Consider the following 23,422-nt stretch of genomic DNA (forward strand, 5'->3'; position numbering starts at 1 on the left):
GATTATAATTAGCAACATATTTAACATTTTGAATTGGGAATATTCTGTGCTGTGTACCAATGCCCATTCAAGCCCCAGCTATGCCCTGAAAATGCAGGTCTGCAGTGTTGACACTATGCTCTGAGTTGAACTTCATCTACAATTCTCCTTCAGGTAACAAAGACAAACATTTGAGTCTGCTGAAGATATAGTATGCAAAACCGATGCCAGAATTAGGACTTTAGAGGTAACATATGTGACTCACAAATTTGGTATTGCTGTGTTAAGCATATATTTGGGATGTTGTAACTTATGAACATGAATATAAATTCCAGTTGGTCTGGAAATATGCAGAATAATATTTGAGATTAGCAGACATATGTTTTTGCTTTACTCTCTTTTGTATTTGTTGAGTGGATGGCAAAAGAGTGCTGGAGACTCAGGAAAAGGAAGACAATGTGGACAATTTTTCTTTTCTGAAAAATTCACCCTACTGTAAAATTTTATATATAATCAAAGTCTCCTTCCTGTCCAGTGAGACTTTTTGTGCTATGTTGATCAATATGTTGTTTTCATTCCCTCCCCTCTATTGTATCTTTCTTCCTGGAAAATGAGTAGGAAGTAGAAGAGAAATCAGTAAAATTTAAGTCTTGTCTTTGTTCCCACACAAGCCACAATTTAAAATGGATAATCAATATTAAGAGTTACTGTTCAAAGTTACTGGGGTGTTCTCTGTTTCATTTTTTAAAAAAGAGGTCAAGGGGGCAAAAGTCATAGCCTTAAGGCAGTGGTGGGTCCAAGGGAACACATTTAAGAGTTAAAGAACTGTCAGCGTTAAGTCTTTGAAACCCAACATGAGATTGCAGTGGCCGATCTCAGCCCATGTTGAGACTGCCATTTATTTGCTCCTTTGTTTTGCCATCCCGAGTATGGGTAGGCTATATAGCAACATGCTGAAGGGAATGCTGCAGCAAAGCAGAATAGCAGAAGGGCTCATGCATTCTCTTGGATATCCTTCAACACAGAATCTGTATGCACTCTTTCATATAGAGGGTTTCGTTTACTTTAATGTATAGTGCAGCTTTGCTGTGCTTTTTTCTAACTCTCTTGATTTTGCTAAGTAGTTGCAAAGCCACAAAACAAATAAGGAAGAATCTCATCCTCCCTGTACATGCATCTTTGATCCTAGACAAGTCCAGCACTCCAGACAGGGAGGGATGGGAGCTGACTTCCAGGTATTACCATCTGTGGTGTCAGCGACCTTCTCTTAGTCTTTCCTAATATCTGTCATAGCTCCTGTCACTACTATCTCTTCACAGGTGTCCTGTTCCTATGTCTTTATCTGTGCCTTCCAAATTAATCTTTCTTAACTACAATGTACTTCAAAGTAGAACTGTTTCTTCAGACTTTCCTATGTATATTGATTCTGCTTCCAGGACCACAGTTCGCTCCAGATATATCACCTTAGAATAACTTTTTCCCCAGAAGATGAGAATAAACAGGCATTGAGATCAATATCAGTTAGCATCCATTCATAAATGAATAACAAATCAACAAGCCTTCTAATGTAAACAAAAATGGAGAATCCACTGAGGGCTTCAAGAGAAGTAGAAAAGCTAGGGAAAAAAAGTGATACTAATTGATTAATTTTTTTTCTTTTTGCCCCACCCCTCTCATTATTGCCTTTTTTTTGGTAATGTGTGATCAACATTCTTGTCCCTGTTTTGTTGCCTCACTTATATCCAGAACATTACCAAGGGGATTGCAGGAAGGACTGGTGCTCGGACAATAACAATTCTATTATATAATATCACTATTAAGATAACACATCTCACAGAGCTGCAACCTTTGTAGATTTTTTTAGATTACGTATTTTTCAGTGTTTGAAAGGAATTGTGTCTTTGTCCTTCAGAAAATACCAAGGACTTTGGGTCTTGCTCTGTGTTAGGAAAATGCCCAGCATATTTGGGGCTCATTAAATAATAAAAATAATCACAAGTGTGATGCTTTCTTAGTCTGTTTTTCCTGGATCACACCACAAGCCCTTCAAGAGAATAGAGTTCTCTTAGTCCAGTATGAAGAAAATTTTCACTGATTGTATAAGAAAGGCAGGTAACTCTTTACCACCACTGAAATGATTTTGCAGAAAATACCTGCCTTAAGAGCAAAGAAAACCTAGTTACTATTGGAGTCAACACAAAAGATATCTCTTTATTTCCTGTAAAAGAAAAGATTCGGAGTGGTAGTATTATTTGGGAACACCAGCCTGATTTCATAAATTTTAAGTACACTTCCTTATGGAATGTAATAATTATCAGAGACAAGGGGAAATGTTTAGGATGTGAAGCCTCAGGTATTCTTACTGTGTCACAGCAGTAAATTAATGCCATTGAGAGCTAACACTAATATAACCACTTATAACTTGCTACTTCAAGTACTGTGCCAATTACCTCTGTGGCTTCTGATTAAGTTTAAAACGTAAAGATGATTCTTCGGGTTGGGGGTTAAAATTTGAGAATTTATGAACATAGGAAGCAGGAACGTGCTAAAAAACAAAGCCATGTTTCACTGTGGTAGTATTACTGCAATTTGTTTTTCAGAGAAAGTGTTATCTTAGTTAAGAATAAAATGTATGGAAGAATGAGAGCAACAAACATAAATAAAAGGCTGCAGGATTCAGATAAGAAATTTGTGAAATAATAATATAATTGCATATCTGAATAAATCTAAAACAAGAAATGGAATAGATTGAAATTCTTTTAAATTATCTGTGTCAACATTTACAAAAGAAAAAAGACCACACAAAAATGAATGTGATTCAAGCAAACAGTAGCAATATGGAACAAAAACTTTCATATCAAGGAGATCATCTGAAAACATGGTCTTTCTATAGGTCTTTGATTTTCTCTGTATTCCAAAGTACAAAGTTAGTTATAATAATAACTAATGAGTTGTTAAGTAGTAATCAAGTGAAAAATTGAAGTAAATACCACCACCACCACCCGATTATTATATTCTCTTTTATATAACTTAATATGCAGCAGGAAAACATGATAAAATGCATATAGAATTATCTCAGGATTGAATGTGCTATCTGAGCTAAAATTCATTCAATCAAGATTCATTAGAGGTACTTATCCTCTATATATGTTCAAGTATAGTAAAACTAGAGTTTTATTTCAGATTTCTTGTATTACTTTTTTTCTAATTCATTTTGGTTTCCACTTATGGCAAAAATAGTCCAAATCTTGGTTCCTTACTTCTCACTGAATCTGGTCAAGAAGTTCTCATTGTTAATATTAATGATGGAAAAAAAAGTTTAGATATTTTAAAAAATGAAAACAGATGCAAAATCATTTACTGTTTTCTGAATAGATTCATATTTCTTTTCACAGGTTGAGATGAATGCAATCCAGAATGTTGTCTACATGCACTGCATACAATTAAGGAGGCAAAACTCAAGAGACTACTCCTAGATTGGTGTATGGTGGCATATACCAGCATTTATGCTCAAATAGTTCAGGAGGGTTTCAGTGACACTGCAGTATACACCTGCAGGACACAGGAATTGGTTCCTGTATTACTCACCATCAGGATTAAAAATTATAAAGTTGCATTAAAAGTGATAATTCTTAGAAAAATCATATAAAGCTTAGTTTCCTATTTTTGGTCTTTTGCATGTCGGAGAACAGCCCCAATTATACTTTTCTGTTTTTATCCAATGTACTTGAGTGAAGAAAAAAGAAAGATTTTTTGCACTCTCGAAGTTTCTTTGCTACCTAACTGCAGCAGTAATATCATTATATATTGCAAGTTATAATAAACAAAAACAGGTTGGAAAAAAAGCATTAGTAATAAACTTAGATACCTTATGAAAAGTGAAGTAAAAGGCCACCTTTACAAAGTGCTAAACTGATATTTTGTGAGCAAATGTGCCTGCTAAAATCAGTCCAATGTCTTTTTTAGTCTGGGTGGCAGCTGCGCAATGTTTTAGGATAACAAAATAATTTTAAAAAACCTAGACGATTCTTAAGTTTGTTTGTGAGTTTTTCCCTGTCTTTGTTAAGGCTTAGAAGACTGCACAGTTGAACAGCAGACACAGTGCACAAAAGATAATCCTCCAAAACCTCTTGCTTTTTTGAAGTGCTTAAAAGAAGGTGCTTGAAGCAGGACTCTAGATGTCTCTACTACTACATAAAATTGCCAGGGATTGTTCTGGCTAATTGTCACAACCTGCCTGTATCCACAGTAATTAGTTATTGGCTTTGGGTCTCTCCTGAGCGTTATGTAATGGTCCTAAGGTACTGTTGCAATTTTTTTGTGTGTTTTCTTTTCTTCATTTAAGTTCCTGAATGCCTGAAATGATATAAATGTGGACATCATACCATCTTAGCATCATTTCTGGGATTCTGGAGAGGGGCAGAGGCATGGTCAGTGATAGTCCTTCTTATTGCACCACCGCACACCAGGGCGATTGTTTCATTGCATTAGTTTCCTGCCCTGGGATGTTGCGTTCCTATGCATAGGGGAGTATTGGAAAGAGCAAAGGTATACTGTTAAAGGACCATGGAGAGCTGAAGCAGCCTAGCGTGGTGCAGTTTCACCTGTTGGTGCAGTTTCCTCCTGTTGGGAGGATCTGCTGTACTTCCCTAAACTGTACTTCACAGACTCACAGAATTGCTTAGGTTGGAAGTAGACCTCTTGAGATATTAGAATCATAGAATTTTTTAGATTGGAAAAGACCTTTAAGATCATTGAGCTGAAGTGTCAACCCAACACCACCATCCCCACTAAACCATGTCCTGAAGTGCGTCGTCTACATGTTTTTTTAACACCTCCAGGGATGGTGACTCCACCACTTCCCTGGGCAGCCTGTTCCAGTGCGTGACAACCCTCTCCGTGAAGAAATTTTTCCTAATATCCAATCTAAGCCTCCCCTGACACAACTGGAGGCCATTTCCTCTCCTCCTATCACTAGTTACTTAACAGGAGAGACCAGTACCCAGCTCACTACAACCTCCTTTCAGGGAGCTGTAGAGAGCGATAAGGTCTCCCCCCAGCGTCCTCCTCTCCAGACTAAACAGCCCCAGTTCCCTCAGCCACTCCTCATAAGACTTGTTCTCTAGACGATTCACCAGCTTTGTTGCCCTTCTCTGGACACACTCCAGCACCTCAATGTCTTTCCTGCAGTGAGGGGCCCAAAACTGAACACAGCACTCGAGGTGCAGCCTCACCAGTGCCAAGTACAGGGGGACGATCACTTCCCTGCTCCTGCTGGCCATGCTATTTCTGATACAGGCCAGGATGCTGTTGACGTTCTTGGCCTCCTGGGCACGCTGCTGGCTCATATTCAGCTGTCTGTCAGCCAGCACCCCTAAGTCTTTTTCTGCTGGGCACCTCTCTTCCCCAAGACTGTAGCCCTGCATGGGCTTGCTGTGACTGAAGTGCAGAACCCAGCACCTGGCCTTGTTAAACCTCATACAATTGGCCTCAGCCCATCAATCCAGCCTGTCCAGATCCCTCTGTGAGCCTTCCTACCCTCGAGCAGATCAACCCTCCCTCCCAACTTGGTGTCATCTGCAAACTTACTGAGGTTACACTTGATCCCCTCGTCCAAATCATTGATAAAGATATTAAACAGAACTGGCCCCAAAACTGAGCCCTGGGGAACACCACTTGTGACCCGCTGCCAACTGTATTTAACTCCATTCACCACAGTTCACTCCGTTCATATTGTCTCGTCCAACCACCCTCCTCAAGCAGGGTCAGCAAGAGCAGGTTTCCTAGGACTGTGTCTAGTCATGTTTTGAATAACTCCAAGGACTGAGACTCTAAAACCTCCCTTGGCAACTTGTGCCAGTGTTTGGCCACTCTCACAATAAAATAAAAAAAAGTGTTTTCTTGTGTTCAGATGGAATTTCCTGTTGTTTTGATTTGTACTTATTGCCTCGTCTTGTCAGTGAGAAGAATCTGGCTCCATCCTCTTTGCACCCTTGCTTCAGGTGTTAATAAGATCTTCTGCCAAACCTTCTTTTACCTAGGACAAACAGTCCCAGCTGTCTCAGCCTTTCCTCATGAGACATGTTCCTATCCATTAATCAGCTTTGTGGCCCTTTGCTGGAGGAGGCTCCCCTGCCTTGTCCTGGGGAGCCCAGAACTGGATGCAGCACTCCAGACATACTGTGCTTCCTCTGAGCAGAGAGGAAGGAACACTTTGCCAGCTCATAGTCAACTTTTTGCCCACCAGGTTTCCCAGGGCCTTCTTTGCAACCTTGCAAATAACGGAACAGCCTCCAGCATATGCTGGTGCCTGGGGTTGTTCCTCCCCAGGTGAAAGAATTGGCAGTTCCCCTTGTTGAAATCAGTGAGCTTCCTGTCAGCCCATTTCTCCAGCCTTTCTTTCACGGTCCCTCTGACTTGTCAAACATCTTGTCTACCAGCCACTCCTCCCTGTTTTGTATTGTCTTTCTCCCAAAAATGCAGGTCTGGCATGGACCAAAACTATGCCGAGGAATAAACTAACAGTGAGGCAATATGCATGATCAGATGCTTCTGGCTTGAATTCACTCTCCAGCCACCCCTGCCTAATGTATCAATATGGACGTCACCTAAACCAGGAAAGCACTGATTTAAATATACCAGAGTATAAATATTTTCAATATATTTATACTCCAGTATATATTTTTAAATGTACTGAAGTATAAATATTTTTCTTTTACTATTCAAGGGAACACTAAAGGTTTTCTCTCCCCATTCCCCCTAGTCCACCCAACTCCCCCAATTCTATTTTCTATTGTTTGTTGCTAAAACACTGGAGTACTGTTTAACCTGTGTGTTAAACAGTCAGCCTCCACCATGACTGACACCAGAAATTCCAATCAAACCTCAGTGATTTTAGTGAAGCCAACTGGGAAATAGCACTGTTTGTAACAGTAGCCCTGCTAACAAGGGCATGTAGAGCAAATGCTTACAAATGCAAACATGACAATGAAAGATTGATCAGAAGAAAATGCAAAATCAACCTAGAGACAATGGTGACAGCATTATGTGAATGACCTCTTTTTTTCAGCTTAAAATTATGAGCTTAAATAACTGATGTACACATTTGCTTATTTGACATCCAGATACATGTTTTTCCAAATTAATAGGCTACTTTTATGTCAATTTATTTGAATTGTGCCTAGAATTATTTGCATCAGCAAATGGGATATCTTATAATGGCCAGACTAAAACACACTATACAAGTTTAATATCAAAATCAATAGCTAGCACTGCAATATTTTGTCTTGATAAAAGTCTGTGATACATACAAAGCTTCAAGAAGCTCACAGAATTTGATTTCCTCTGACTGCTGAGTACTTTTGTACTTCTGGATACAGAATGAAAATGTATATAAAATTAACACCCCTCCCCCAAATTAATCTGTAGACACAAAATTAAACACTAGAAGGGAAGCCCTCGTTTGGCTGAGATTAATAATAGGCCATAAGCATTCCACTAAGTCAGGAAATGATCTTGTGTGAAGTTTTAAGTGCAGTAAGTTGGATACCTCCATTTGTCTGAGTTCAAAATCCAGGAAGGCACTCATTTATTTTTCCCTGTTAAGAAATAGTCAATAAGCATATAGTCTAGCTGATTTTCCATTGTACAGATAAATAGGAAAAAATATCTAATATGACAGGTTTGAGGAAGAAGGAAGATACACTGAAGTGCAAGACTGGAGAGCACATGAGAAACAACTAGCCCAAGCCTTTGAAGCAAATGATATGAAACAATCTGCACAGGATAGTGCCACCCTGTCATGGAAGTAAGCCTGATTCTGATTCATAAAACGTGTATCAGTTTTATGCTACAATTGCTTGATTAATTTCAATTTATTTATACTATAGGGACGAAGATCAGAATCAGGACAAAGTAATAAAAACACAGACCCTCCATTGTCGTATACTTTGCCCAGACACTGATAATATACACATGCCATGAAGCTGTGCGATTTGGATATGTTGAAAGCAGTTATTTATGCTACACAGTTGTGGAAATCTGATTCATATTCTGAGCAAGATTCTGATACAATAAAACTCTTGCTTTGTGGTTAGTATTGAACTGGTGGTTTTAAGCACTCACATACATAACATTTTGCAGAACAAATACGTCATAATAAAATCAATCCGTTTTTAAATTATGTCAAAATCTGGAGTTGTATGTAATAGTTGAAAGGCTGAAATTTCACCAGCAAAACATAACATGAACCCTAACATTTTTCTATGACATTTAAGCAGCAGAATATGAGAGGTTTGCACAGTTTTTAAAGGAAGCTTCATATGTGAGTTTTCTGCATAAATTAGTACTGGCAGCATGAGGGAAACTACGGATGACATTACATTAGAAAGTGCTTTGGATAGAGCTGTCAACCACAGGGCTACAGAGTATCAAAGAAAGCATGGAAAATGTGCCCAGCCGAAAAGGTAAACTCAAAGGCAGTTGAATTCTTCACTGTAATAAATACATATTCTCAGAATGTATAGGATTTTATAAATACACAGAAAGGTACAAAAAATAGTTCAGGCACATTAACTGAACAAGCAGAGAGAAACATATAAAAAAACCCACTAACAATGAAAGGGAGATGAAAAGCATGGCGAGAAAAGCAAAAGAAAAATAGTCTTCAAAATGTATTTTTACTTCTTTTTAGGAAGAGTACATACTCTCTGACAAAAGCAATATAAAGCACACTGCATTGTTTTGGTTGACCTGAAGTACCATGTTATAGAAAGCATTGCTCTTCAATTATGAAAATGTAACAGCCATTCTAAGTGCTGCTTAGTGACAAGCACTCAGCATGCTCTGCCTCCGAAGTGGTGTTCTTCCATCTCACTCAGGCAAAAGTTGGAAATCCATAAATATTTCTGAACAAACTGTATATCCATTTTTTCCCTTTTCTCCACTTTTTTTTTTGTTCACAACTGTATTGTAAGATTCTGGACAGTGTCACTGAAAATTTTTTGAATATTTTCCTAAATAATAATTCAAGAACTTTCACAGACTTGTATCAAAATTTTCAGTTTGTAGTAGTATTATTATTATGTGGGGTCCTCAAGAGCTGATTTACATGCTGTGATTTTGTTCCAGCAAATACATTTAAAATACTTCAGCACATGAAGAATTCCACTCTGGCCACAGGGTTTGTATTTGGAGTTACGATTGCCTCTAACAAATACACTGAATGTTGCGAGAAGGAGTATTAAATAAGCAAACAAAAATCTTTTTTCGTGCTCAATAGACAAACAGCACATGTACGTTTGTATTTGTTCTTTAATTAGCAGCTTTAAATAACCATAACAATAGTGCTGTTGCAGTGATGATCTAAGGATTGCCGCATAAAGTTAGGATGGAGACTATCTATGTTTTATGAAACAACCAAATTATATGGACAAACACATGTGAGCTTTCAGGTGACTATCGTAGCCTTTTCAGCTCAGCATTCTGGTTATTTTTCCAGAAAACACTGGTGCTGTTCTGGCCATTCTGATAGCGACAATTCTTTTGAATCTTAACAATTATTCACAGAGATACTTTTCTTTCATTTGTTCATGTCTAGTAAATACACAGTAGATTTCAGTTGCTTTACTTGTCTGAACAACAAGCTAGGAAATATTTAGTCAGACCTTTTTATGACTTTTTAATTCTAACAAAAGACTCCCCAGAAGTCTTGTATTTGTGCCACACAGCAGGAAAAGGAACTACAGTATTTCAATTATTTTAATAAGTTGCTGGAGGATAACCAGCAACAGATTTTTTTTTCCTTTGTAGTCTGAATTTACAGTGTACCTTACATGCCATACCCAGCAAGAATAAATAGGTGTGATTGCCAGTGCTTCCTGAAGTAGAATCTTTTTATGTACAGAAGTTGGGGCTGTACAACAGTATGTCTTTCTTTCTATTATGGAAACATATGATCTCATATTCTTTGTTGCTACTTAAAAATGTGCATTAGTATTTGAATGCTTTCATGTCAGGGATAGATTGTCTTTCTTAGGGTGAGACCTGCATGCACAGTTAAGGGTGATACAAAAAGGACTGGCATCTGGAAATTTCTTCAAATGTGTGTGGGAGGTTAGTACCATGCTACCCTACAATAGGGTACTATTTTTTAATTGGCTATACTGATTTTTGAATTGGAGCACACATTTTGTTCTATAATTTAGAAGTCACCAGAAACTATTGAAAGTAGCAGGTCTTACAATTTTTATATGTTCAATAATTACAGTTATTTAGACCCCACCGTGCCTCTGTGGTCTTGCGATATTGAGGTTTTGAATAGAGAGCAAGAAGATAAAACCTCATCCTTTTATACTTAGTGAGTTAAGTTTTCTGTTTTCCCTGCTGTGTCTAGCCGAACTCCATTCAAAGATGCAGGGTGAACAGCCAAGTGAAAATGGAGAACATCAGTCTAGGTCAAAATATTACCCTATGCAATTCAGTTTCAAAGGACATCTATAAGCAGCCATTAAAATTCTAATATCCGAGTCTTAGACAAATTTAAAGAGAGGAGCAAATGACCAAACATTAATCAGGTCTCTTGACAAAGGTTAAAGGAATGGAAAGTGATAATAACTCATCCTTGCTATACTTTTCACATAATCATCTCATGGCCTACCGAGGTTACTGAGCTGTATGTCATCCTAAAGTGCATGGGTAGGGACTGAACCTTTTTTCTCCCTGCTAATAGCTCTTCTTCAAGTTTTAGTAGTGTTAACTATATCTTTGTTTCCAGTTTGTGCCTTGCTGTCTTAAAGCTTCCAATACGAATTGACAAAAAAAATTCTGATTGTTGTATTTCTGAGGTCCTTAAACTAAACCTTATTTTTTCATAGGTCTTGTAATAGGCTGGGTTTATTGTTGCGTCAGGTTACACTAGCCAAGCCTCTTATTATAATCACTCTTTAATAGCTTGTAGAGAAAGGTCTTTGAGAAAATGTAGACAAACAATAGCACACATACAATTATTTATGTTTACTTGTCTTAAGGGGGCAGCAGCAGCACACTGTGCACCTCGAGAGCTACATTTGTCTGCTGTGCCTGTGGACAAGATTAAGTGCAACTCTTTATTCGATAGTGGAGCTTAATGGGATCTCAGTGATGTTTGTCGTATCAGGTCTTTACAAAAACAAAGTCCAGTGTTTCAGCCTGATAGTGTTCATTTTTTGACATTTATTAGAGACATAGACAATTTCATATCATGTTGAAGTACTTGGTATGTGTCACTGTAGTTTAGCTGGACAGGTATAAGGCTGTTGCTGAGTAGCAGCCACATATACGTGTTTTCACAAGCATAACTCATCTGGAATTGCTTTCTGTAGTCATTACTAAGGCCTAGGGGACTTAATATGGAAATAATAGAATGCAGATTTACTCTGGCACCACTGTTTAAAAGCGGCAAGATTTCTGTACTTCGACATATTGAATTCTAAATTACTTACACACAACACAGATGACCTAATATGTTCTGAATCACTCTCATGTTCTCCTCGAATATGACTCTAGCCCTTTGCCTGTTTTCTAAAGCCAGTATCTGAACAAGTTAATAGTTGTCCCTCAGGTTTCCTTTATTACTGTATCCTCTCAACTCCATATCCCATCTACTGTGTTAAGTCACAAATATGTATTTCTACCAAGGTAAAAGGCTATGAATCAATTGAATTCAGATCAAATACCTGGAATGAGTTGATGCGAGGAGAATCAGTGTTTTACCAAGTGTCTTCCCAAAACAAATGTATTTTTCTTCTGTAAGTGGCCTTACCTGCAAAATATTCAGATGCATTTAATTGCACATATCTGTTACTTAGTAAAGTTTGCAAGACTGAAACTGCATAGGAATATGTCTAGAGAAGATAACAACCAAATCAGTATGTCTCTGCATGTGATGCTGAGAAAAGAAATAGCTGACAGTATAGCTAGTTTTTGTTCTTCAGAAAATTTAGCTCTGTTCATCAACTATGCATTATATGCAAATAGTGAAGCTGAAGGAAACAACTATGTTATCTAAAATTTACTGACTAATCATTCAATGATAATGTGATGCAATGATCAATGGCAGTTACATTAGAATGGCCACTTACATTAAAAAAACGTTGAAAGAAAAGCATTTTTTGTTGTAAAGAGGCAGTTACCAAATTACTGTGAATATCAGATAAATGTAACACTGTTAACTATGGCTATCACTTACCCAGAAGGGGGCAATTTTGCTGTCTGTAAAGTTGATCTTTTTTACGTATGTAGTTATTGTATGCAATTGCATATTGCATGCTCTTGTCATCTTCATGTATGAAAGCAAAATTCATGCAGTTATTATGCCTTGAATAGTTCTGATTTTTACAACAATCACAACTATAAGGCAAGGGAAAGAGAACAAAGTATATATGACATTAGTACTTTGCATATCTTCTCTGTCAAGTGATTTATCCATTCTGTCTTTGGAAATGGTAGCTGCACCTGCAGGCTCACAGATCTGAGAGGAAAAAAACCAAAACAAACAAAAAAAAGCTACACTGCTTTCTCCCAGAGAATAAATAAAAACATTAGTGCCTTGCAATAAAAAACTGCAATGGTGCAAGACAAAGCAAGCAATGGTAGGAAAAAAGGTTTTCCCACATTAGATACCCTGGGTCACATCTTTGTTGTGTGAACCTACTGTACTTCCACAACACCATAGACAATTTTCTTTAATTTTAGAGAAGTGGTGAGAAAGAGTGTGTTCCTGAGAGGTATAGTGTGCCATCTATGAGGTAAAGAGCATTACTAATACTCAGTGTCTGAGACAAGTTTTCAGAGTGTTCTTATCTCACAGAAGTGAACACTAAGGTATAGGAAAATACAAATTAGGCTGTCTGCCCACATATTGGCAGTAGGCACATAGCATTGTTACAAGAAGCTCTGTAAGGTCAATAAAAGTAAGAAAGATACAAAGGTCACAAAAATGTAAACCAATAAATCCTAATGAAAATATTTCACCATTTTAATAGTAGTAGGGGGAAAGTTTCAAAGTTGTTCCTCTTCACACATACATATATTTTTCTGCATATTTTCTCTATATACTTATAATAAAGGTGAGAACAAATGAGGATGTTTAAAGTTTGACAAGAATCCTGCATTGCTAGACAAGATCACAGTATGATGTACTCTCTGGGCTAGGTGAGACAATAAATGACAGCATAAGGATGTTCTGTTTCTTTCCCATCTTTGTCTCTTTGCTCCCCCATTTTGCATTGTGCCTGACACTACCTGTGTACCCTTCAAACACACCTTAATATGCTTCATATCATCACCTCATAGCTGTTCTCCTTCTTACCATAATAATAATTTGGATATAAAATGTTAAATGGCATCTGATTATGACTATCATTTCAAGGATTCTATAATTCCAAGACCTCTGATTTTAAATATTAACTTTCTTATTAGAAGTGGAGCTAGAGAGTTTGGGTTCCTTCCTTTGTATTTTCTCACCATAAAGAATTTAGGTTCCTTTACAGTTAAATGTAATTCTATATACCAGGGTTTGTGGTGTGAATATTTATTAGCCCTTCTTTTCTTTGTGAACAATTTCACGCCCTCAGCTTAAGTTACTTCTTGCTTGACAAAGTACTTTACCCACTCTGCAGAGAGCTGGGCAATGTGCAGAATACCTAACACTCATTAGTGGGGGTTGCAGTGCTGCCCTGCTGAGGTATTGTCCTGGTTTCAGCTGGGATAGTGTTAATTGTCTTCCTAGTAGCTGGCATAGTGCTATGTTTTGGGTTCAGTATGAGTAGAATGTTGATAACATACTGATGTTTTCAGTTGTTGCTAAGTAGTGGTTAGACTAATTCAAGGATTTTTCAACTTCTCATGTCCAGCCAGCAAGAAGGCTGCAGGGGCACAAGAAGTTGGGAGGAGACACAGCCAGGGCAGCTGACTCAAAGTGGCCAATGGGGTATTCCATACCATGTGACAGCATGCCCAGCATATAAACTGCAGGCAGTGGGGCTGGGTGGATTGCTGCTCAGGAAACTAACTGGGCATCAGTCAGCAAGTGGTGAGCCATTGCATTGTGCATCACTTGTTTTGTATATTCAAATCCTTTTATTATTATTATTGTCACTTTATTACTGTTATTATTATCATTATTACTTTCTTCCTTTCTGTTCTATTAAACTGTTCTTATCTCAGCCCACGAGTTTTACATTTTTCCCGATTCTGTCCCTCATCCTACTGGGTTGGGGAGGAGTGAGTGAGCAGCTGTGTGGTGCTTAGTTATCGGCTGGGGTTAAACCACGACAGGGATGTGTGACACCATGGGAAAGCAACAATGTACACTAAAGGACAGCTACTGGGCTTCCTCCACTCCTGGAGTCTCAGTGCAACATGTGAAGCTACTGTGCTTCCTATATTGGGGGTTTCCACCTGTGTGATTGAGCCCCCACAGGCTAACATATTAATGCAGCTACAGGCAGTATTTATTAAAATGTTATTGGTGCCACAGAGTTTTGAGCTCTTTTCACAATGGTAGCATTCATTGGTGAGTATGTGTTGTATGCACATACAGTAATTCCTATGCACGTAGACATAGGTACATCCATTCAGATGACATAAAACCAACAACAGAAGTGTTCCGCCATTAGTCATCATTTATGAGAGATTATAAGGTTGGTATTTATCAGACTAGTGTATAAATATTATGTACTTTATATCATATGTTCATTCCAGTACACAGATAAACACAGTGTGTGCATAAATATAGCCATACATACATTACTGTTGGACCACCAGACCTTGGTTTGGCATATTACTCTGCTACAAATAAAAGTGCTCTTTATTCATGACAGAGCATCAATGTCTGTCATTTTCCTTCAATGAAATCAAACTAGATTATATTGGGGGAAGGGGTTCAAAAGACTATCTACATTGCATATGGATTTTATGGCAGCCTTTGTCCACTTGTCAGGTTTGAATGTTGATGAGATTCCTTCTGGATTTCAGAAATCCTTTACTTGGCATGCAGTCTTCACAGCATTGGGGTGATAACACTTTGGCTAATATTATGCTTTAAACTATCCTGTGTATGAGAGCATGTAACAAAAAGTGATTTTGTCAGCCTTCTTTCTGATATTTTCTGCTTGTGTTAGTTGTCATATTGTTCTTTTTAAAATAAATTATTAAAAAAGTATTGGAACATTTACATATTGTTCCCTCCATCCTTAGGCTGGTGTCCTGGTTTCAGCTGGGATAGAGTTAACTGTCTTCCTAGTAGCTGGTACAGTGCTATGTTTTGAGTTCAGTATGTGAAGAATGTTGATAACACTAATGTTTTCAGTTGTTACTCAGTAGTGTTTAGACTATAGTCAAGGATTTTTCAGCTTCTCATGCCCAGCCAGGGCACCTGACCCAAACTGGCCAACAGTGTATTCCATACCGTGTGACGTCCCATCTAGTTTAGGAACTGGGAAGTGGGGGGCAGGGATTCACCGCTCGGGGACTGGCTGGGTGTCAGTCGGCAGGTGGTGAGCAATTGCCCTGCGCATCATTTGTACATTTCAATCCTTTTCTTACTACTGTTGTCATTTCATTAGTGTTATCATTATCATTATTAGTTTCTTCTTTTCTGTTCTATTAAACCGTTCTTATCTCAACCCAGGAGTTTTACTTCTTTTCCTGATTTTCTCCCCCATCCCACTGGATGGGGGGGGGAGTGAGTGAGCGGCTGCGTGGTGCTTAGTTGCTGGCTGGGGTTAAACCACAACAGCTGGGAAAGACAAATCATGGTGGGATGGTCTAGTAGATGCACATTACCAAGACAAAAATATATTGGGACCTATTAAGTAATTAAGTCAATTTAAGATGCAATAAATGACTGGGAGGAGGGGAAAAGGCAGGGGGAAAACAGCAGGTGAAGCAGAACTACTTGTTAGTTTTACCAGATAACCTTCAGATCATAAGATAATGTGTTTACAATAAATACAGAAGAAATTTTTTGGTTTTAAATCCATGTAAGCACAGAGGTCCTGAACAATGCTCTGTGGAAAACTCAACCTGTCCTTGTAGGCTTGGTGCCTGAAGATGCTGAACATGGGATAGTCTCTGCTATAGCTATCTAACCCGGTTCATTTATAGCCCTTATACCCTATAATGAATTTAACTTTGCGTTCTCTGATTTGGTGCAAGAAACCCCAAAACCAATACATGAAAAGGTGCTTATTTTAGAGTAAACGTTTTCATTTATCATGAAAAGCATTTGCTGTATTTGGTAATGAGATAACAAAACTGTAAAGGTATGTTCCCCTTAATCTGGTGATTTCAGTCTGATCATCCACTGCTTCAGATACTGACAGTGATTAGAACATACTGCTTCAAGCTTTTTTTATCCTCCCAGCTCAGATGATTTCATTGCACTGTTTGATATACTACTAGCCACTCTATAAACAGTGGCTGGCTGAGGAAAGCAGGATGTCTTAGGGCTGGCCTTAGGCTCTAGAAAGTGGTCAGATACTTCAGTCAGAAGGCTGCTGGGAGCAGCGAAAGGCCTGTTGTGCCAATGCCCGTGGAAACGCTTGAGCAATAGTTAATTCTGCTATTGCTAGTGAGAAAGGAATCAGAATGCATTGGGGACTGTAGGTGGAAGGGATGAAAAAGACACTTGTTTTAACTAACCACGGCCTTCTGTAGACCTTTTTGTCTCAAAAAATGACATGCTGCTGTCCTAAGGTTTTTGTCTTCATCCTCATGTGATATTTTGACTGTGCCTACCCTGCTGAGAAACTCTGCAACAGATTTAAAGCTTAGAAACCTACATGTGAGATTTTAAAGCCTTCTAAAAGTGGTCCTCAGAAATTGCATCTGCAGCGGTAAGAGAAGGTTGGTTTGTTTTAGTTTTGGGGGGTTTGGAGGAGTTGGGCTTTCCCCCCCCAAATGCAGATAGATTGCATTTTTCATTTATTTCTTAATGTGGGTAATACTACTCCCAAAGCAATTCCCTAAAATGAAAGCTGCCCCTGTGCCTCCAAATATAGTAAATGTAACACTAGCAATGTTTAGGCTGCAAAAGACTACAAAATTGTTCTGAATCATTTCTAGAAACTAGGCCTAGACACTAAAGGCACATGTGAATTGTCAGGGTGACAGAATGGGGCTGTACAAAGAATGCACTCCCTCAAATAAAAAAACCCTGCATGCAGCTGATGGAAACAATAAAGCATTATGAAATCATCCAGGAGAATGCCAAGACACCTGAGATCTGCACTGAGGAAGGATGACTTAACAGTAAAATAAATACAGCTCTCTTTTACTTTAGTAGTTTTGACAGTCTATGTTATAGACTATGTCAGAGACAGTCTATGGGGGAAACTGTCAGCTTCAGGAAGGTCACAAAGTTAAACTGTCCACCATGCTGATTCAGCATAGTGGCATTTATCAAAGCACACAACATTCTGGTACAGAAAACAAAGCCTTCCTGGGCACCAGGAGAAATCTGGCATTTTGTTGTTTCCTGCAGGCTCCTGAGATTTGATGCCAGGAAGGGCATCTGCAGAAGCTGGCTAACGAAGTTGGCAAACCATGGGAAGTGCCAAGGAGAGTGATTTATCTCCTTCTAACCCATTTGTAGGAGATCTGTGCTGAAATGTTTTTAGTAAAGAGGTCGGGGCAATGAAAGGCTTAATACTGAAGCTTTTTTTAAGAGCTTGTGTTAAAAAAAAAAAAGAAAAAAAAAAAAAAAGAAAAGAAAAATTGCATACCCAAACTGAGACATGTAAGAATCAAGAATGCAAAACCACAATGAATCTCACCTTTTTTTTTCAACCAAAGACAGAATTCAAATAATTCTTTTGAAAATCCAAACTTCATAGGCTGCAGTTTAGGGTTTTTTTCCCCTCATAGAAAGTAATGGCAATAATATGAGAAATTTTCTGCTTTCTTACCTATAATTACTTTTACTTTTAAAGTAATAACCAATACAATCATATAATAGTGTGGTTTAATTTGGGATCATTTGACTTCCTATTTGTAAGCAGCTTTGCAGGAAAGCTCAATTTATGTACTATGGTTGTTTCATAATTTAACACTCTGGAAGCTTTAGCTTTATGTATTAGGAATAAATCTATGACAAAAGGTTGAAGGTAAGAGCTTTTATTATATTAACAGGATGCAAGTAATATACACAAGCTTTCAGGATCTAATTATACTACCCCTCCTCTGGTTTTCACCAGATGTTGGATTTGAGACACTATCAGTAAAATGAGGGGGACATACTATAACACCAGCAGAAAATTTATAAGATCTTAAGCTCATGAAAAGAAATCTGAAAATCACCACACTCACTGGGGCTAATAAAACAAATAATACTTTCTCAAAGGCATTTCCTGTCATATGGATAGCAAGCCCAGGAGTTTTAAGCCGTACAAACATCAGTGTATTAAGACTCTGCTTTTCACCCAAATAAAATCCATATCCCTGTGGAATGGTTCCTGTTTCTCAACAGTTCATGAAGGCACTGTCATGCCCTCCTCTCCTTCCACCCAAACTCTGTGCAAACAAACATTGTTTTCAATCTTTGAGGAATGTGGATTTATCTAGTGACTCTCCAAAGAAAGAATATGTTTAAATATATTTTAGAGCGTCAAAAAGGTTAGAAATTGCTGTTTCACTAATGATTTTTTAAATGTTAGAAAGATACTTCTTGAAAATAAGTAGTTAATCCTCTGTTCATCTTTTTCCATGACAGAAGAAGGGTACTGAAAAGCAAATGCAAAGCTCCAAAGCCAGAATGACAAAAAGAAATTGAATTGGACAGACAGGTAAACCCACTTTTTTTGCTTTATGAGCAGATTGAAGAAAGTCATGCATGCTGGGAGGGAAGTGAACTATTTTCATCCCTACCAGTTCAGAAAGCGTAAGAAGGCACTATGCAGCTCTGACGAGAGTAAATTTATGTTGTACTAACAACAGAGAGAGTGTTCTCTGGGACATGTATGTATGGTCTACCAAGTCACAGATGAGGAAAAATTTACTGTAATTTTTGCCTGTTTGCTCCAAAACAATCATCAGACAGGGACAGACAGCACAGCTCAGCATCTGGCCCATCAGGTAACTCAGTGTCTGTTTCAGGAATACCAATTTCATGATCCAATAATTTGATTTAATTCATCACAATATTTTTTCCTACTGACAGCAATTTTGGTAATATGCTGCCTATAATGGGTGTAATTCAAGATAATTTTACTATTTATTAATTAAAAGGACATTGTATTGGGTTTGTGTGGTGGGGTTTTGGTAGGGGGGGAGGGCCTACAGGGGTGGCTTCTGTGAGAAGCTGCTAGAAGCTGCCCCAGCTGGAAGTCGGACCCACCTCAGGCCAAGGCCAAGCCCAGCAGAGACGGTGGTAGTGCCTCTGGGATAACATATTTAAGAGGGGAAACCTGCTGCGGAGAGAGGAGTGGAATGTGAGAGAAACCCCTCTGCAGACACCGAGGTCAGTGAAGAAGGGGAGGAAGGAGGTGAGCTGGAGGAGGGGATGCCCCTGCAGCCCGTAGTGAGATGGCAGGCTGTCCACCTGCAGCCCCTGAAGGTGAGTGGGGGAGCAGATGCCCACCTGCAGCCCGTGGAGTAGCCCAAGCTGGAGCAGATGTATACCCCTGAAGATGGCTGTGACTCCATGGGAAAGCCCACGCTGGAGCAGTCAGTGCCTGCGGGACTGCAGCCCATGGAAAGGACCCCGCCAGGGAAGTTCATGAATAACTGCAGCCCATGAGAAGGACTCACCTTGGAGAAGTTCTTGGAGGACTGTCTCCCATGGGAGGGACCCCACGCTGGAGCAGGGGAAGGGTGTGAGGAGTCCTCCCCCTGAGGAGGAAGAAGCGGCAGAGACAACGTGTGATGAGCTGACCCCAACCCCCATTCCCTGTCCCTCTATGCTGCTGTGGGAGAGGAGGTAGAGAAAATCAGGAGTGGAGCTGACCTGGGAAGAGAGAGAGGTGGGGGAAGTTGTTTTAAGATTTAGTTTTACTTCTCATTATCCTGTTTTGATTTGATTGGTAATATATTAAATTGATTTTGGCTTTTTTTCCCCAAGTTGAGTCTGTTTTTTGCCTGTGACCATAACTGGTGAGTGATTCCTCCCTGTCCTTGTCTCGACCCATGAGCTTTTCGTTATATTTTCTCCTCCCCCTTGCACCAGAGGGGAGGAGTGAGCAAGCGGCCATGTGGTGCTTTGTTGCCAGCTGGCCTTAAACCACGACAGACATATTCTTCATAATGCCACACATGGGATAGTAGAAAAGGAAGGAAATTATGTGAGAAGCAGAAGTACTTCAATTAAGTAGACTCACATTAGTCTATTGACATGTGTCATAAACAAAATAAAACATTAAGATGGAAACGAAAGTCTTTGTAAAGTTTTTTGTTTTGGAAAGCTGTGTCATACATCACAAAAAATGACAGCTCTATTTGCGGAATTCTTGAGAGAGATTGTATATCTATTACAAAGTAAAACAAGTATCTATCAGTTTAGTATTACTACCATAGTAAGAAAAAATGTGTGCTTAAATAGTGCATTACCAAAAGTATTATGCTGGTGGGAGGAGGTCAGGACATTACATTTTACAGTGAGTACATTTTACTCTAAAAATAAGGTCTTTCATGATGGAGCTATGGCTACCAGACCAATTGCCTCAAGAGAAGCTTCAGATCAGTTGTCCCTGTGCTTCACAGGTGGATTATACACCTGCAATAGGCTTGATCTATTTGGGATGCCATAAACACTGCACATGTGCAGAAATAATTCTGCAGAGTCTGTGTAGGTATGTGGTACTTCCAATAGACTTTCAACTTATGGAGCTTATGATACAGACCATCTGTTTATCACGTCCAATATATAAGTCCTCTGAATAGACCCACAGCTTCCCAAACTCTCTTCACTTGTACTACTTACTGCAAGTGCAAATATTTCCATTTGGAAAAACAAAGCAGAAGAAAACAACCCTCTACAAAATACGTGTGCAGACGCCTTATACAAGGAGTATGAGAAATAAGAAAGATCTTTTCTTAGTTCATCATATCAGGGGAAGTTGGACCCTAATATGATTTATCTTTGTCTCTTTTTCTGTCTTACACAATCATGATCAATAGTAAAGTAGATATCTTGACTTTGAATGGGGAAAGTTAATTCTGTTTGCGTGCTTAAAATAGTTTACACTACTCTCTGCATTGTTTCTGCAGCTTTCCAAAACTTACAAAGATAGTACTGCAACAATATGTAGAGAGTTATCACTGCTAAGGGGTGCATATCCAGCCATGACTAACATGATGTTAAGGAAACAATAGGAGTTACTTATCTCAGTCACTCTAATTTAGACTGATATGCTTGCTGTGTATTGAAACGTTCTTGAGTACATATTTCTGACCAGCAATCTATCTTCCAAAATGAATAATTGGCCTTACCTCAAAATGTTTTAATTCACCCCCTTGCCAAAATTTGAAGGCATTCAATGCAGTAGAAGTTATAAGAAATGTAAAGAGTTACATTTAGGCATGTGAGCATTGCTCTGGAGACTGTTTTCCCTTTGTCTAGAGTTTTCTTTGTGATACCTGGCATTTCCTTTAAGCTCAGCTTTTTCACAGATGGCCACAACTGTACGTTTTTCATTTTGTCATCTCCTCATTTAAGCCCAAGGTTTGTAATTTACAAGAGTGTCTGAGTGCTTGCAGCAGCTGATGTCAGTAGTACAATGCTCTGATGATGTAAGATACTATATACTTATGAAGTGTCCAAAGGCTACCCCAGATATGCCACTAACAGCTGTGTAAATGCACCATTTGATTTGATCAATTTGATCAATCAATTTGATCAATCAAATTATGATCATAGATATGTTTACTCAGCATGAAAAACTCATCCTGTATATCCCAGAACATCTTGCAGTGATATTTCATGGAAGGCAGGGAAATCAATGGAGGCTTTTTCACAGAAAGACTTAACAAGGCAAAACACTATGCGTTATGTATATAACTCGGCTGCAGGCTTCCTAGATTGGGCAATGTGGCAATGCCATATTTGAGCCTGTGATTACTCCTAGGCTAGACAATGTAGATGTAGTCTGCATGTAAAAGAAGAAGTATGACAGGAGTTGTGAAAATAAATTAAATAATATTTCCTATAAATTTTCTAATTAATAATATCTGTACTTACATACTTTAGCAATGAATTTTATAGAAAAACTTGTTAGGAAATCAATAATTCAATTTATAACACAGTAGTGCACTAAATATGCCCAGGGCCATACTGAATGAAGATGGTAAAATGAATCATTGCAATAGGGGTTCATTAAGTGAGCAATGAACACTGAACGAGGCAAGGAAAAATAGTATGTAATTATGAAATTAAAGATTGTATTGTTGTGTGTTTACACAAGGGTGCTATTACTGTTTCTGCAACAACTGCCAGCTATTGTCCACCATGACCACATCTAAAAGGGTTATTTTCAGTTTCTTTGGAGGGCAAAACTGTACTCTACAATGTACTTGGAAAATTACTTTTCACAGAATTAAAAGATAATTACTATGCAAAATTCCTCCTATGCTTTTCCCATTTTATAATAATGCTTTATTTGTGATTTTAAAGAGCAAGTGCCCACCAGTGGCAGTGGGAGAAGTCCTGGAGGTGACCACAAGGTTTGAGTGTCAGTCAGTAATGACAGAAAACTTAGGGAAGTTAAAAAAGACTTTTGCTTTCCCTCTGTCTTCTGTACAATTTTGCCCAATAGTTGTGCTAAACAAGAGTTTGGTAACCTCAGAAATCTGACCCAGCTCTAAAACCCCTGCACTGATTTTTACTTCATGCAAGCTTGATGTCAGGAACTACCATACCACCTGTGCATCTTGTTTGGCTTTTGTCAGCTCCTCTCTGCTAACCCCTGTGACAGCCAGGTCAACTTCAAATTAGAATTTCTTATGCAGACTAGATGAATTTGAGTTAATTCACTGAACCAAAAATTCGAGTCCAGCAGTCAATTAAATCAAGAGCTGGATAAAGATTGTTCCCTTTTCACTATGAAGAAGATCTGTGCCTTTAAGAGTGGCAGTAAGAGGTACAAAATGTCTCTGACCTCCATCCTCTGTCAAGCTGATTATGCAAATTTTTTGTCCTTTAGTAAAAAGTTTTCCCTCTGAAAACAAGCCCATACCCTAACCAGACAGTGATATTTGATTGACCCATAAATCTATTAAACTACGTGTCACTTAGGATTATCTGGAGGTTAATTAGAGAAGTACATCAAGAGATATTTTTTTTGTTGTTCATAATGAAAAAAACTTTCTTCAAAGGGTTAAGTCCAGAAGATTCAAGATCACTTTTTCAGTCTGCTCTGTAAATAGCTGAGTTTTCACACTCTGGACGTAACTTTTTTTTTTTTATTCAGGG

The sequence above is a fragment of the Haliaeetus albicilla genome, chromosome Z (genome assembly GCF_947461875.1).
Source record: "Haliaeetus albicilla chromosome Z, bHalAlb1.1, whole genome shotgun sequence".
NCBI classification, from domain to species: domain Eukaryota; kingdom Metazoa; phylum Chordata; class Aves; order Accipitriformes; family Accipitridae; genus Haliaeetus; species Haliaeetus albicilla.